General features: G+C 45.7%; 1 pseudogene; it reads right to left on the bottom strand.

Annotated features, from left to right (window-relative positions):
• Positions 1–3,781: 3,781 nt before the first annotated feature.
• LOC136547907 (ABC transporter G family member 48-like) lies at positions 3,782–13,457 on the bottom strand (annotated as a pseudogene).
• Between the last annotated feature and the right edge of the window lie 371 nt (positions 13,458–13,828).

The following is a 13,828-nucleotide window of genomic DNA, read 5'->3' as shown; positions in this document are numbered from 1 at the left end:
TCCGATCGAAGGTGATCGGAGATTCCGACCAGCTGAGGAAGGAGGGGATGGCTGTCTCAGCGGCGTATGCCTCCCTATAACGCACCTTGTGCTGGCGTTTTGTCCAGATGGTGCCGAACCCGCTGAAGATCATGATGCACTCCTCAAGTTCGGGGAAGCCATCTCCATCCTTGCCTGCCACGCCTCCTTTCTTGGCTGCCAGCTCTTTGCCGTCTCCCTCCTTTGGCCCGCCGGCCTGTCAGAGAAAACGTTTGAGGAGCTCACAGTCCTACAAGAGGTGATTGACGGAGTAGGCATGGTTGGTGCATGGACTGTCCATGAGCTTGTTAAAGTGGTCAGGTAGCCCCTGTTGGGGCTGCTTGCCCGTGCGATCAGCCGCGGCGACCATTGTGGTGTTGTCCGATCGATGCCGATCCTTTTTGTTCTTCTTGCCCCTCTGTGTGGAGGGGCCCTCATCTTGGTCCGCACGCTTGGCCTTGACTTTGTCCTGGCCTCCACTGAAGACCGCTCTGACCACCTCCTTGCCAGAGGTGTGGTTAGTGGCGACGTCAAGCAGGTCGCGGGTGGTACAGGGCTTCAGGCAGCCAAGCTTATGGATCAGGGACTCGCAGTTCGTCCCGGAGAGGAATGTGCTGATGACGTCCGCATCGACGACATTAGGGTGGGAGTTGCATCATTGGGAGAACCTGCGGATATAATCCCATAGAGACTCACTGGGCTTCTGCTTGCAGCTCTTGAGGTCCCAGGAGTTTCCAGGGTGGACATACGTCCCCTAGAAATTTCCGACGAAGACCCTCTTGAGGTCTGCCTAGTCGCGGATGCTGTCGTATGGGAGGAATTCAAGCCATGCCCGAACATGCTCCCCCACGCAAATGGGAAGATACTAAATGATGAAATATCATCATCCACTCCTCCGGCCCGGCAGGCGAGCCGGAAGTCTTCGAGCCAAATACCTGGGTTTGTCTCCCCGAAGTATTTGGTGATGTTGGTGGGTGGTCGGAAACGTCATGGGAACGGCGCTCTTTAGATATGTCGACCGAAGGCCCATGGTCTCAGGCCCTTAGGGCTGGGACTCCTGCTGTCCGGTCGGCGACCGCGCCTAGGACGTGTTTCACCACTCCCCTCGATGGTCCGGCCGGGACCTGTGTTGCCTACTCCTACCGCCGCCCGGTGGGGCTCATCATCGTGCTAGACCTAATGCTGGTTGCTGACGATGCTGCGAGCGTCCTGGTGCGAACCAGTCCGTTCATGCACCGGCGGTCGGTGCGGGGCAGGCGCCAGGTCGGACCGTGATGCGGCGGCCGCCCCTTGGGCCACAGCTGGTGGCTGTAGCGGTGAGCGAATGGAGCGATCCATCTGGCGCGTCCCTGTTCCCCGGTGGGGAGGGAGGGCGTGTGTTAGAGTCGTGATGCGGAGCTTTCTGCCTGTTGAATGACAGCGACTTCTACCAGAACCTGGAGGTTCCGGTAGACCTCCCGCTCCCGGGGGTCGATAGGCTCGGGAACGTTGCGCAGAAGCATCGCCATAGCGGTAATGTTTTGGCTAGCCCGAGCGAACTGTGGGGGATCATTCCCCTCATTCACGATGTCGTGTTGGACCTGGCGGGCATGGCCTCGGGTGCCACCCGGCGAGTGATGTGCGTGCGGCGCGATGCGCTGCACCAAATGTGCCGGCGCAGGCGGTAGCTGGTTCTACCACCGTTGTCGTAATTCCTCGGTGTGCGCTCACACAGAAGCGAGGGCCCCGTGCGTGGGTCCAGAGGGGTGTGAGTCTGCGCAGACTCCACAACCACCGGCGGCTGTCCCGGAGCATTCGCCATAGCGCACTCCCGGGATGGATAGTGGCGAGGTGCCACGTCGCCGATGCTAGAACCATCGCTCTCGCCCTCATCATCCGGGAGTTCGTGGAAAACGGCAGGAGCGTAGCCTGCCGTTCCCACGAATTTGGTTGCAAGGGGGGATGGCACCAGCATCCTTCGGAGCCCCCGAGCGTACGCATCCGCGAAGGACGCGAGGCCGTAGGGGAACCGATTGTACGGTGTTTGTGGCGTGGACGATATAGTCCCTCCGGGTGATCAGTGGGGGATAGTAAATAAAGAGTAAATAACAGTACGCATATTACTTACAATGGGGTTTCAGCAGAGAGTTTGCTCGGAAAGAAGCGCAGATGCCGCGTCGTCGAAGTCGTGCGTCCCGGAGTTGATGGAGGGCACCCCTCCGATGGGTGCTGGGACGTGAGCCTCCTTGCAGAGGTGCAGTTCGCCGAGCCGATCGACGATGAAGTCCAAACTTTCGGAGAGGAAGTCCTGGGATGGCTCGAAGACGATCGGGACCCGCATCCCAGCTAGTGAGAGTGTGGGAAACTCTAGCGAGCTGAAGCGAATAGTATCGCCTGAGCCCGCCACTGCGAGGGTGGTGGAAAAGTGGGCCATCCGATGACCAAAAAAGTGTTGAACGTACAACGTCCTCCCCATGGACGGCGCCAACTGTCGGTGCAGAATGTGACCAACTAGTAAATATTTGTAGTTTTGCCGTACGTTGTGATCGGATGTGGCCTAGCACTCAATGACACAAGGTTTATACTAGTTCAGGCAACGTGCCCTACGTCCAGTTTGGGTCGGTCAGTGATTTTATTCCTTAGCCCAGGTGCTCAAAGTTCGCAGTGGGGTTACAACCGAGAAGGAGAAAGATGGGGTATACAAGAGGTCCGGTCGGCTCCGGTCGGTAGGGCCGAGAGCGACTAGAGCTACGCTATGAGCTAAGTGTTCAAGCGTGTGCTTGAGGTCTGAACCTGGTGGTTCTGTGGTTGTGGACTAGAGAACTTGGTTGACCTAATGAATCTGAGAAAGGCTCTTCGAAGGGGGCCTCAGAGAGAAAAAAGCATCTCCTTTGTCGGAGGGAGCGCATCCCCTTTTATAGATAAAGGGGATGTCTTTACAAGTGAGGGTACGTATGCTACTGAGCGTTGTTGCCTATGTCGGTGGGTACAAGATAATGGTAGGCGCCTACAACACTGTTGATGTTACTATAGAATGTCAGATGCATGTGGGAGGTTTTGTTTGCCTTCTTCAGGAATGGTAGACGTCGGTACCTGTAGATACTGTTTGATGCCTAGAGGCATGTGAGGAGTGTCACCACGTTCACCCCATACGGTAAATCCTGGCGCCCACAACACTATCGGTACCCGGAGGCATGTGGGGGGCCTTACCGTACAGGAGTTTTAACGGCATCCACAATACTGTAGAGGAAAATGTCGGTGCCTACAATACTGTTTGTGTCAGGGTGGTTGCAGAGTACTATTTATGTAGGTGTACAGGGTATGGTCCTTGGTATCGTGGTTTGACTTACGCACCCTGGCTTGCTTTCTCTGTTTCGCCCCTGGCTCCTTCCGAGCGGGCATCCCCGGTCGGATGGCCCCAGTCGGTTCTGGCCGCGCCAGTCGGAGAAGAGCGGTGAGCAGGGTTTCTGTGCCCCCGGTCGGTCGACGCGGGGTCGGAGTCGGAAGTAGCGCTTTGGGCTAGGCCTTCCAATCGGAGAGGTCGTCCTGAGGCGGCTGGAGTCTGAAGTGAGCGCTTTGGTCGGAGAGGTGGGCCGAAGTAGTTGACGAGTGGGCGCCATACTTCTTCGTAAAGACCTTCCAGTCGGTGACTGGACCGCCCTTCCGGCGCGTTGTTTTAGACTCTTGGGCCGGCCCATGAGTTTGTGTGCTGCCTGTATGGGCCGAGCCCCGGCGTGGAAGCCGGTCCCTGAGGGACCCCGGGTTTATGAACCCGACACTATCAAAAAAGGATACTTGCCCAAATCTTAATCACTTATAGTCAGTTTTTTATATTTTCCCTGTAGTACCTGTGAAAAAACAAGAGGAATATATTGCTACTTCCATATAGGATTCCCAAAGCAGTGGTAACTCCTAAAGCCTCATAATGACACTATTTCAACTGCACTTGTTTTAAGTAGAACTAGAATTTATGACACCTGCTACAAATGATTCCATGGCCCGTGGAGCTAGCATTTCTGGAAGTTGAAGAACATGATGGAATAACCGAAGACGAAGAAGAATGCAATGATGTAGGCGAAATGGACGAGCACAACATAGCTGAGGAAGTCATGCCGGATGCCAAGATTATCCTTTAAGAACTGCTTCACCACCACGGGGCTCCCACCCGGAACCAAAAGTTCACCGTTGTTCTCGCCAAATTGAGACGCAATAACGCCATAGACAGTCCACGAGAGAGGGTTCGCCCAGTAGTACCACCTCCACCAAATCGGTATTGCCTGCAACAGTCGCATAGCTCATAAGATTAGCGTCTCATTCAATTTGGACAGCAAACGCAAACAGCTTAAGCCTAGACGAGTAGCTTGCTCACCAGTCTAAAGATGAAGATTCCAGCAAAGAGGTTCCAAAGGGGTAGTGCAAACGTGGCGAGAATGTTTGCGAGCAATGCTGGGAGTGGATTCTACCATCATCATGCCAAACAATGTGAAGTAGTTGAAGCTTGCAGTGATGAAAAACAGGAAATAGAAGAATTTATCCGCTTTCCAATCATATCCGATCATCGCATATATAAGGACTGTGTACAGAATCCCTTGGAAGATGTTGTAGATGACCTCCACACATGCCTGCCAAAACCAAATGCCAAATAAAGTCGTAAATGGATGGATTTAGTGATAGCTCACAGATAAGATGCTCACATCCACATTCTTGTGCGACCTATGTTATGTCATAATGAGATAAAAGGGGCTATTTCATTAAAACTAAACAAAAGAAATTTCATTCCCTTTTACTCTCTCTCAGTCAATAAAATTATTCTTCATTTAGCAAGTACACCTTGCTGTCCATTACTGAATTTTATAGTCCCACATTTTTCTTTAATAATTGTTGGCCACATTTGGATATTATAATTATATTATAACAGTATAAAAACTGCGAGGGACACTATTATAAGCATGGGCTCCAAGACTTATTTGAAACAAGTTCAATGCATCCAAAGTGATTATATTTCACTCTAAGTGACTATCATATTACACTACCGAAGACAGCTTCTTTACCGAGTGTCCCAGACTTTGCCGGGTGCTTTTTATCGGGCGCTCGGCAAAGAGGCTATTTGCCAAGTGCCAGAGAGAAAGCACTCGGGCAAACAACTGGCACTCGTCAAAGAGGTGGTTTGCCGAGTGCCGAGCACTCGGCAAACAATAACACTCGGCAAAGACCAGGTTTGCCGAGTGTCGGGCACTTGGCAAACCAGAACACTCGGCAAAGGGCCGCCGCCGTTGACGGCCGGTAGTCGCCTTTAACCCTTTGCCGAGTGTCTTCTCCTAACACTCGGCAAAAGCAGTGATTTGCCGAGTGTCATTTTTTAACACTCGGCAAACAATATTTTTTTCACTTTTGACCTCCAAACTTTTTCTACAGTCCTCATACAATACCTAGTACTCCATGTTCCAATGTGGCACATTTCTCGGACTTTTCTATATTTCTTTAATTTATTTCATTTTATTGAATTTTCTTGGATAATTCAAATTATAACTGCTAGTCATTCGAATAATGAAAAAAATAAATGGAAAAATGATATTAATGTTATTTAGTATAATGTGAGGCCATATCCAGGAACAAACCACCAATTCTGAACATCTTGTTCACGAAACATGACCACGAACTTGCGATCGAGTTGTTTTTAAATTCTATAAAAAGTAAACGAAGTCTGAAAATCATGAAACTTGTCAAGATGTCATGATATCATATGTGGAGGCTGTGATAAAAATTTGAGAAGGTTTCGCGCAAATTGTCACGTACGATGCTTGCAAACCGAAGAATCTGCGAAGAAGTTTCATGATTTCGTGAAGAGGCCGATGAGGTGGTAAGCATCGTACGTGACAAACTTGCGCGAAACCTCGTCAATTTTTTTATCACAGCCTCCACATATGATATCATGACATCTCGACAAGTTTCAAGATTTTTGGTCTTCGTTTGCTTTTTATAGAATTTACAAACAACTCGACAGCAAGTTTGTGGTAATGTTTCGTGAACAAGATGTTCAAAATTGGTGGTCTGTTCCTAGATACGGCCTCACATTATACTAAATAACATGAATATCATTTTCCCTTTTATTTTTTTCATTATTCGAATGACTAGCAGTTATAATTTGAATTATCTAAGAAAATTCAATTAAATGAAATAAATTAAAGAAATATAGAAAAAGTCCGAGAAATGTGCCACATTAGAACATTGAGTACCAGGTATTGTATGAGGACTACAGAAAAAGTTTGGGGGTAGGAAGAAAAAAAAATAAAAATGGTTTGCCGAGTGTCTGCGTTTGACGCTTGGCAAAGGAGCCTCTTTGCCGAGTGCCAGGACGGCTGGCACTCGACAAAGAATTTTAATTTTTTTAAAAAACCACTATTTTCCGAGTGCCAGGCCGGGTGGCACTCGGCAAAGAATTTAAAAAAAATTAAAAAAAATACTTTGCCGAGTGCCAGATCGGCGGCACTCGGAAAAGATTTTTTTTTTAAAAAAAAACCTCTTTGCCGAGTGCCAGGCTAGGTAGCACTCGGCAGAGAATTAAAAAAAATAAAAAAATTCTTTGCCTAGTGCCAGATCGAGGGCACTCGGCAAAGGGGGGATTTAACCCCGTTGGCCCAGCTGGCCCACACACACCGCACACACGCACGCAGACAGCTGACCGCGCTAGCGCCACCGCCGCCGCCCGCGCCGCCGGAGGAGGAGGAGAAAGAGAGGAGGAGGAGAGGAGGAAAGGAGGAAGAAGGAGGAAGAGAAGGAAGAGGAGGAAGAAGGAGGAAGGAGGAAGGAGGAGGAGGAGGAGGCGCCCCGGCCGCCGTTGCCACGTCCCCGGCGCTTCCCTAGCCGGCGCCTTGTCCACCAGCGCCCTAGCCCCTTCACCACCGCCGCCCTACGATGCCCACTGGGTATGCCCTACCGTCGTTGTCGTAGTATTACTAGTAGTTGCAGTAGTAGTAGTGGTAGAGTAGCAGTGGTGGTAGTTGTAGGAGTCGTAGGAGTGGCTGTGACATTGTTATATATATGTGGTTGGATATAATCTTATGCATGTCGGCCATCATGCCATTCATATATATGTGCATGTCGACCATCGTGCCATTGGTTTTCTTGTAGATTTTGGAAACCTCACCGTGCAGGGGAGGTGCTGCTGAAATTTTATATTGATAGTTTTATGTTTCTTTTTTTTGCAGAGAAGAGCCCATCGGAGCGGAGTCGGAGTACCTCGGTGACCCCGATCACCTTCCTAGCAGCTGCGGGTCTGTCTGCACCGCGTCGCCTCGCCACTGCACTGACCCGCCACGGCCCCACTAGCCTGACTCCACCACCACCCTAGGTATAACCCCTCTTTCCGTATCATGGTCGTAGATCACGTAACCCAGTTAGGCATCTCTCATTCGAAAGAGATACGGTTGGAAATATGCAGATATTTCCATATCTAAAACCGTATCTCTTTCGAATTGTCCATGTTTTTTGGACAGCCCGCAGATGCGTACGTGGGGTTAGTTTCCATGGTCTGCTCCGATCCGAGACAGAGTTTCGGCATCATCTCCCTGTTGTTCTCCGGATACACACTCTCCCTGGCATGACGTGTATTTGGAGAACAGTGGGGAAGTGTTGCCGAAATTCTGTCTCGGATAGGAGTAGAGCATGGAAACTAACCTCATCTACGGATCCTCGCGTGGGATTAGTACCTATCCTCACCTATTAGATAGTAGGAACGTCATGTAGATGCAATTGATGTTTATATTACTCGCCGCTATATATGTTAGAGAATGGAGGACCGTGAGTGGATGTACATGGGCCATGCAAGTCAGGGTCAGGTCACCAATGAATGGATCGACAAGACCGATGCTTTCTTGGAACGGGCATTTGGCGTGGCTGCTAAAGGAGCGAGTAAAATTTGCTATCCACCACCGGGTGGAGGCACTCGAGGTTATTCCTGGTTTATTCATCGTTCATTGGTTTTTTCATACATTTCCTTTGCATTATTGTAACATTGGGGTGAATATATTGTAGGCCCAGCTGAAACAAGAGAGGAGGATATGGGAGCAGATGCAGGCGAAGATGGAGAGGGTGGAGGCCAAGCGGGAGGCCGAGCAGCGGAGGAAGGCAGAGGTTCTTCAGTACATGCAAAGTCTTGGCGCTGCTACGGGTGTAGTTCCACCACCTTCGCTATTCGCTCCACCTCCACCTCCTCACTATTCTACTCCTATGAGTATAAATGTTTTAGTTTGTATATTCATGCTTACGGTCAAACCTAGTGGAGTATGAAAGTTTTATTCATGTATGGTATATATTTATCTTGTCTCACACATGTAATCTCTTCTCCTTTGTGCAGAATCAATCGGCGGCATCGAATGATCCTTATGCTTCAGCGAATACTTCACCAAATCAGTCTCATTGGCCATCTTGGTGATGATACTTGTGGTTGTTAATGGTACTTCTATTTGCAATTGTGGTTGTAGATGATGGAGCACTTCAATTACTTGTGAACTTATTTGTGATATATTGTGAGACATGTGACGTTTGTGATATATATGTGATGTTTGTGATATATATGTGGTGTTGGTGATATATATGTGTTGTTGATGATATATATGTGATGTTGGTGATGTTTGTTATATATATCTTCTGCTTGTTTGGATGGGATGTAAAAAACAAATAAAAAGGCTGTTTTCAGTCACTTTGCCGAGTGCAATGGCCATGACACTCGGCAAAGTGACTACCGGGGAACATGCTTTGCCGAGTGCAAAGACCATTGCACTCGGCAAACATCACAGATTTGCCGAGTACCACGGGCCAGGCACTCGCAAAGGTCGCCTGTTTGCCGAGTGTCTTGACGGTGGCACTCGGCACAGTGGCCACCTTTGCCGAGTGTCTGAGTCAATGGCGCTCGGCAAAGTGGCGACCTTTGCCGAGTGCTTGACCTTGACACTCGGCAAAGCCGCCGTCACGGTGGCGCTCGCCGTCACAGCAACTTTTCTTTGCCAAGTGTCAGATTAGCACTCGGCAAAGTCTTTGCCGAATGCCCGATAAAGTGCACTCGACAAAGAGGTCTTTGCCGATAAACTGTTTACCAAGCGCCCTTTGTCGAGTGTAACACTCGGCAAAGGCTTTGCCGAGTGTATATATCGGCCTTTGCCGAGCGCCTGAGGCACTCGGCAAAGAAGGTGAATCCGGTAGTGTTACCAAGACGGTTAAAGCCTTAAAGGTTACCTGAGCAAATGCATAGGACAATGGAGAGTACATCCCCGCTGCCTTTTCACGGTAGAAAACTGCTCGCTCAATCGATACAACAGGCTGAACCGTGATGCAATTTGAACCCCCAAGAAACAAGGTAGCAGTGAAAGTCACTCCAAGTAGATTATACAAATCTTGTTGTGAATCTCTGTGTATCATAAATCAAAAACATAAAAGTATTATTGCCACCATAAAAGCTAACATTGAATCATTCCAACAATTTTAGTTTCAACTACAGCATCAAAGTAGCTAGGGCCGTACATGTTCTTTCCTTTTTGCCAAAATACTGTACCAAATAGAAGGCCCAAGAGAAATGTCATCAGATAGCGCAAGGCATTGTAGTGTGGATTCTTCCAATAGGAACGGTATTGCTTCCAAAAGTTTGCAATGCATTGACCATAGAACTTCTGCGAATATTTTGTAGGAAATGACAAATCCTGGTAGTCTGGTGGGGAAATACTCAACTCCTTGATAAGCTCTTGATTTTTCCTGGTCATAGTTATGAAGGAAGAAATATGTGTCAATAGTATAAAAATTAAACTATATCACTGCATTTCACAATTTTTGTCCAAGACCATTACTAGCACAAACCAATGAATCATTTAATCTAGGAAGTTGGTAGCAGATAACCAAACATATCATAGCTAGATGCCATAGGAACCAATTTTTTTATCCCTCAATGGACAAGCATTGCAAAACCATGCTCCCCAAGAAAACAAACAATAATATGAATGTAGCAAGTAAAATGACAACAGAGCCCATTTTTCACTCTCTTTCAGTAATTTTTTTCCTTTGAAAAACAAGGATTGGTAGAACAAATCAGCGATAAAGAATGGCCTTTTCGAAAAATTGAGGGTCGTTACCTATAAAGCACAAAGCTAGCATAAATTTCAGCAAAATTGATGTTCAGTCGAGCCTTAGATAGAGGAGAGCTAACTTCCAGCACCCATGTAGCAGGATTATATCCTTCCGTGATCTTTGGAACACCTGGAATTACCTGCAGGAAATGAGATCAACAAAGGTTAAAATGCCCACTTTGGTACACCAGCATGGAGTTCATGCCTTATTTTGTCTTTGCATTACTGGTCATATTTGTGAGCAAGTTATGCATTCCACTTGAGAAACATCTAAAAACTTCTTGATCCCCAAACACATACATTTAAGAACAAAGATCTGACATCAAAATATTCGACTAGTTTGTGAGAGTGGCGACCAAGTTCACCAGCATAAATAACTTGACCTCCACGTTTCAAAAGCAGAAGCTGGAAAACAAACCAGTTAGTTGTGATGATATCACATTAGTAAAAACTAAAACATTAAATGGTTTCTAGATGCACACATAGAGAGTTTTGAGAGAGAGGACCTCATCAAAAGACTCAAATATGTCAATGCTGGGCTGATGATTTGTGCAAACCACAGTACGCCCAGTGTTAACCGTATTTCTCACTGTACGCATGACAACTGCTACAGCTCGAGCGTCAAGACCAGAAGTTGGCTCATCCATGAAGATGATTGAAGGGTTCGCTACCAGCTCCACAGCAATTGTCAGCCTTTATCTTTGCTCAGTCGATAACCCACTAACTCCAGGGAGACCCACAAGTGCATCATGCAACACATCAAGCTCTACAATGGCCATCATTTCCTCCACAAACATCTAAGTGGTTGAATTTTAAATAACTTGGTCAGACACAATTGCTGTTTGGAATTTCAAATATATATAAAACAGAGTATATTTAATTCAGTGAGAAGAGCTTGCTGGTTGCCTTTACCTTTTTCGTACCATCATCAATGTCTGAGGAAAGACGCAGCCAGGCAGAGTAGGTGATGGATTCAATACAGTAACATTTGGAGAATGGATATCAGGCCTTGTTTAGTTGGGTGAAATTTAGAAATTTGGCTACTGTAGCACTTTCGTTTTTATTTTGCAATTAGTGTTCAATCATGGACTAATTAGGCTCAAAACGTTCGTCTCGCGATTTCCAACCAAACTGTGCAATTAGTTTTTTTCGTCTACATTTAATGCTCCATGCACGTATCGCAAGATTCGATGTGATGGCTACTGTAGCACTTTTTGGGAAAACTTTTTGGAACTAAACAAGGCCTCAGTCTGTTCACAATAACCACTAATCCGGGCAAAAGTTTCTTGTTTTTTGGGGTAACCAGACAGGGTAATATCTCCTTCAATAGCTCCACTAGTTTTCCTTCCTGCCAGGACATCCATTAAAGTGGTCTTTCCAGCTCCACTCACACCAACTAATGCTGTCAGAACCCCTGGCCTAAAAGCACCACTGATATCAGAGAGCAGCTGTAGACGGCTTTCTGTGAATCCTTGTTCCTTCATTTCCTGAAAAACAAGATCTGAATATCAGATATTTTGGTTTTAGATAGAATCTATTTTCTAATTCATGTCTGCCTTTAAGTTTTTATATATTTACTTACTGAAGGCATGTCAACATAATAGTTTACATGGTTAAAGCAAATTAAGTGAAAGAGGCTGGAAAGGCAAATTGACACGTGACTGATCTAGTGTGTTTGTTGCTCCATTAGCGCCTGCAAAAATAGGATATGAAGATATGCATAAAGCATTAATGCTTGTAAATTGAAACAAGAAAAGTCCAACAACAGACTAGACAAAAGAACGTTTTAGAGGATGTAGCAGTCTAATATATATGTATGTACAAGTAAAAGAGATTAAAACATGAAAGCTACATGCATTGGCACCTGGATCGCTGTATACAGCTTGGGATATTTCATCTTTGTTTCTTGCATCTTTGCTTCTTCCTTTCAGTACCATTTCATTACACTGTCTTCACCTTCGTCAGAAGCTATGGCATTGGAGCCACTACTAGCTGGAAGGAACGAAACATATAAAGAATAAGTTCCTGGCTTACCAAAGTGTCCACCATAAATACAAGAAGAAAAAATAATAGTGCTTATGACTTGAATATGTAAGGGCCCAAAGGTAGAGCATGTTGAATAAAATAATGAATCCTATAAGGGCTACGATGGAAAGCTAAAATCCCCTTTCTCCAGTAAACAAGCCTTTCGATTTTAGAATTGCTTTGCCTACTGTTGGTGCGTCAATAGTCGTGTCATTGTTTGGCTGTAGTAAAAAGGCAATCATTAATCCAAAATTAAAATCACCTTTTCAAGATTAGTATATAGAGTCCTGTTGTCATCTGAGCCTCAATAAGAAGAAAACAAGTAGGTTCATAGAAAAAACATACAATAGCCCACCTACTAGCAAGGAATTCGTTGATAGATATTGCATTTTGGCTATACATCATAGGTGATGCCCAGTAACCCCAGATCCACCAAGGTTTGATGTCATCTGTTGATATCATAATCAAAGGTCAAAGGTTACTTCCATCCATATAAATGACAGGATTTTGCTGATTTCGCGTGCCTTTTTTTTAGATAATGGATAGAAATTTGGCCTCTATATCCACAAATGGATATACATAGCCAATGATTTCGCGTGCCTACAGAAACAAAAAAAATGAATGAAAACATACTTACCTCTACGGATGACAAATCCTCCAAAGACAAAAATAATGATCAGCACAAGCGACCCAAAAGTATTGGCCACAACCATTGTTTTCAAAATAGCACCAAGAAACCGGAATAAAGCCATTGCCATTTGGTGTGTCGCAAAGAAAGCTATAAACTGACAAAAGAACCTATATACCAACAGAGAGATGACTCATGAAGCTACTGCAGTGTCCCAAAATATCAAAATGACAAAATCCGACTATGTAAATAAATGATGAAAGTTGGTTCAAGGATCATATATGGATACCTTCCTGCAGCAGGTGCAAAGCCCATCACATAGTATGTGAGAACAACCCATACTGCTGCTTCCACGAGTGAGAGAGGAACTTTTAAGATTATGTTTGCCACTCCTAAGGTCCATGCAGGGAAGAATAAGAAATCCCTGTGTTTGTAGAATACAGGAAGCTTCTTTATGGTCAATTGTATCTCAGCAAACCCATTGAACATTATCGTTATTAAACCATAAGACAGAGCCCCAAAGAATTTGGTGCCATCAGGAATCTGCCCATGGGGCATCTCTGTTCTGAGGAACACAGTCATGGACATGAGTGCAATGATGATCAGCTCTGGGTGACCTTGAAAATGTAGATGAAGGAGTTGCGCTTCATCAACAGCTGCTCTCTCGACATCACCACCTTGAGTTGTCGCATTAGCAAAATTATATCTTTTTTTGTATGGTGTCAAATGAAGATACTTTCTATATCAAAGTTGTAGGTCCCAATAAAATCTATAACTTTATAGTTTTGAGTTTTTACATTTGAGGTGGTTAAGATACTAAAAAAAGTAATATAAAGTTTCAACAGCATATTAGCCGTGCACCATGGCGTATATCACATTTAGGTTTATTGTAATTTACAATTTTGATTGCGGAGAGGGATTACAATAATTTAGACTATATCATATAAAAGTTTAGGTTGTTTGGATCCATGAATATAGGTGTTAGATTATTATAGGACTAATTTGGTCTTCTGGGTACCTATATATAATAGGTTTGAGATAAATTATGAGATATAATTTATTG

This window comes from Miscanthus floridulus, chromosome 4 (genome assembly GCF_019320115.1).
Source record: "Miscanthus floridulus cultivar M001 chromosome 4, ASM1932011v1, whole genome shotgun sequence".
Classification (NCBI taxonomy): domain Eukaryota; kingdom Viridiplantae; phylum Streptophyta; class Magnoliopsida; order Poales; family Poaceae; genus Miscanthus; species Miscanthus floridulus.
Note: the sequence above shows the minus strand (reverse complement) of the source record. Positions and strands in the feature narration are given on the sequence as shown.